This window comes from Suricata suricatta, chromosome 4, assembly GCF_006229205.1.
Source record: "Suricata suricatta isolate VVHF042 chromosome 4, meerkat_22Aug2017_6uvM2_HiC, whole genome shotgun sequence".
NCBI lineage: Eukaryota > Metazoa > Chordata > Mammalia > Carnivora > Herpestidae > Suricata > Suricata suricatta.
Window position 1 is genome coordinate 55,989,134 of NC_043703.1, and position 4,036 is coordinate 55,993,169.

Consider the following 4,036-nt stretch of genomic DNA (forward strand, 5'->3'; position numbering starts at 1 on the left):
CCCTTTTATCCCGAGCTCTTTCAAAATTCTTTTATTCTTATATTGTGCCATTCTCACTATGATATGTCATGCAGAAGATCGATTAAAGTTACATCTGAGGGAAGTTCTCTGTGCCTCTTTGAATTCAATGTCTGTTTCTTTCCCCAGATTGGGGACGTTTTTGGCTATAATTTGTTCAAGTACGCCTTCAGCCCCTTTTTCTTTCTTCTTCTCTAGAATTTCTATGATGTGGATATTATTACTTTTGATTGTATCACTCAGTTCTCGCATTCTCTTTTAATTCTCCTGGATCAATTTCTCTCTTTTTCTATCGCTGTGTCTTCTAATTCACCCATTCTCCTCTCTGCTTCTTCAATTTATGCAGTGGCCCCCTCCATTTTATTATGCACCTCATTTATAACATTTTTTATTCATTACAAATATTTTTAAAGTTGTAATCTTGTAGCAATGGCATATCTGATGTCTTCCATGCTTTTTTCAAGCCCAGTGATTAATTTTATGACAGTTGTTCTGAATTCTTGCTCATTTACGTTGCTTATATCTGTTTTGACCAAATCTTAGCTGTCACTTCCTCCTGGAATTTCTTTAGAGGAGAGTTCTTCTGTTTCATCATTTTGGCTAGCTTTCTGCCTCTTCTCAGTTTTCAAAGCTTGTTATGTGCTCTGCACTGGTAAGTAATGCTGTATTAAATGAGGCTCATAGACTGTCCAGGGCTGTCCATTCAAGAAGTGTTCTTTTAATGGTGTCCCTTAGTCTCTCTTGTTGAGACTTTAGTTATTTTATTTCCCCTACTCATAGTGATATTTGGGACCCTCCATTATGCGTACTTTGGCTTGTTTCTTGAGGTAGCCTTGGAAAGGAAACGAGACAGGCAAACAGGGAACAAAAACACACAAATGCAGAAAAAATCAAACAAGCAAGCAAACTGGAAGGAAAAAAGAAACCCAAAACAAAAACAACAAAAGACAAAAGACAGTCTAAAAGCATAAAAGCAGAAATCCCAGCTATAAGTAAAGAGCAGCATGGAGGCTATGCTGATGGAAGAGCATATACAAAGAGAGAAATGACAGGTGGGGAGAAAGAGAAGTTGAACACTGACCAGGCAGAGAGACTAGAAGCCTTAATTCAGATAGAGAAAAAGAAGAATATGGTATTCCACCATCTTGGCACCACCGAGATTGTATCACATCTTTCTTGCCCCGTTGTCTGTCAGTAGACAGCCAGGTTACTATCATATCTTAGCTATTGTAAATAATACTTCCATAAAAGTAGGGGTGCATGTATCTTCAGATTACTGTTTTTGTTTTCTTTAGGTAAATGGTAGTGGAACTATTGGATCATATGGAATTTGTATTTTTATCTTATTGGGAAATCTCCATACTGTTTTTCACAGGGGACTGTACCACTTTACATTTCCACCAACAGTGAATAGTTCCCTATTCTTCACATCCTTATCAACACTCCTAATTTTTTGTTGTTGTTGTTGTTATTATTATTATTATTATTATTATTATTATTATTATTTTTGTTGTTGTTTTGGTCTAGCCATTCCAACAGGTGTAAGGTGATATTGTGGTTTTATTTGAGCTTTCTGATTATTAGTGATGTAAAGCATCTTATGTCTGTTTGCCATCTGTATGCCTTTTTTGGGAAAATGTATGTCTTCTTTTGAAAAATGATCCTCTGCTATTTTTAAAATTGGATTTTCCTTTTTTTTGGTATTTAATTGTGTGAGTACTTTATATATTTTGGTTATTAATATTTGCAAATATTCTCATTGGTGAACACTGCCTTTTTATTTTATTGATGGTTTTTTGTTGTTGTTGTTGAAAGTTTTTTGCTGTGCAAAAGCTTTCTTTTTGATAGTAGTTCCAATAGTTTATTTTTGCTTTTTTTTCCATGATATTAGGAGACACATCTAAAAGAATGTTGCTTTAGCCAATATCAGAAAAAATAATGTGTGCATTCTCTTCCAGGATTTTTATGTTTTCCAATCTCACAGTGAGGCGTTTGATCTGTTCTGACATTATTTATTTTTTTTTAAGTTTACACTTATTTATTTTGAGAGAGACACAAAACATTAGCAGTGTTCTGTGGAGTGACAGTGGAGGGACAGAGAGAGCAGAAGATACAGAATCCAAAGCAGGTTCCAGGCTCTTAGCTATAGCACAGAGCCTGATGTGGGGCTCAAACCCATGAGCAAGATCATGACCAGTGCTGAAATTGGACACTCAACTGACTGAGCCACCCCAGCCCCTCTGTTTTGACATTGTCCGTTTTCATTCTCTTACAATGTTGCTATGAAATTTCCCTAGCACCATTTGCTGAAGAGACTGTCTTTTCCCTTTGTATTTTCTTGCCTTGTTTGTCATAGATTTACCATATAAACATTGGTTTATCTGGCCTTTCTGTTCTTTTCTATTGATGCATGTGTATTTTTTTGTGCCAGTACCATACTGTTTTGATTGCTACAGCTTTGTATATATTTTGAAATCTGAATTTATGATGCCTCCAGCTCTGTCCTTTCTCAGGATTGCATTGGCTCTTTGGCTTTTGTGGTTCCATACAAGTTTTAGGATTATTTGTTCTAATTCTGTGAAAAATACTGTATGTATTTTATTGTTTTTGGATCATAGATCTTTTGTCTCCTTGGTTAAGTTGTTACTAGGTATTTTACTCTTTTTAGTGTAATTATAAATATAATTGTTTTCTTAATTTATCTTTCTGCTTCTTCATTAATAGTATATAGAAATACCATTGATTTTCACATATTAATTTTGTATCCTGCAACTTTACTGAATTCATGTATTACTTCTAGTAGAAGCTTTAGGATTTTCTAAATTCTAAAATAGTCTTCAGCATTTTATACGTACAGCATCATGTCATGTGCAATTAGTGGCATATTAACTTCTTTACTAATACAGATTGCTTTTATTTCTTTATCTTGTCTGATACTCTGGCTAGGCCTTCTAGTACTGTCTTAAATAAAGGTGGTGAGAGTGGAGATCTTTATATAATTTCTGGTATAAGAGGAAAGGCTCTCATTTTTTTTACCATTGAGTAAGATGTCAGCCATGGGTTTTTTCATACATGGCCTTTATTATATTGAGGTATGTTTTCTTTACATCTACCTTGTTGAGAGTTTTTATCATGAATAAATGTTGAATTTTGTTAATTGCTTTTTTGGCATATATTGTGTATGTAGGTGCTCCACTGTTGAATGGGTAGATTCCAAATGCTTATTGGAAGTACTTCCATTTTATTTGTTTTCTGTTTAATAGTTCTCTGTTCCTTTTTTCTTCTCTTGTTCTCTTTCTTTGTGACTAATGAGTTTCTATAGTGTTTGGCTTTCTTTCTCTTTATTTTGTGTGCATCTATCATAGGTTTTAGGCTTGTGGTTACCTTGAAGTTCATATATAACATCCTATGTAAATAGCATTCTATGTTAATTTGATTGTCATTTAAGTTCAGAAACATCCTAAAAAAAGAGACTAGAGATGCTGGTGAGGATGTGGAGAAACGAGCACCCTCCTACACTGTTTGTGGGAATGTAAACTGGTGCAGCTACTCTGGAAAACAGTGTGGAGGCTCCTCAAAAAAAAATGTCAGTAGAACTCTCCTATGATCTAGCAATAGCATTGCTAGGGATTTACCCAAGGGATACAGAAATGCTGATGCATAGGGGCACATGTACCCCAATGTTCATAACAGCACTGTCAACAATAGCCAATCATGGAAAGAGCCTAAATGTCCATCACCTGATGAATGGATCAAGAAGATGTGGTTCATATATACAATGGAGTATTACATGGCAATGAGAAAGAATGAAATATGGCCATTTGTCGCAAAGTGGATGGACCTCAACGGTGTCATGCTAAGCGAAATAAGTCAAGTTGAGAAGGACAGATACCATATGTTTTCACTCATAGGTCTAACAGGACAAACTTAACAGAGGACCAGGGGGGAGGGGTGGGGTTAAAAATAGGGAGAGGGAGGGATGCAAATCATGAGAGACTCTTCAATTTGAAAACAAACT

At 35.3% G+C, this 4,036-nt stretch overlaps 1 pseudogene; it reads left to right on the forward strand.

The window, feature by feature from the left end:
• The window catches only part of LOC115290582, a 9,224-nt pseudogene that overhangs the window by 443 nt on the left and 4,745 nt on the right, over nt 1-4,036 (forward strand).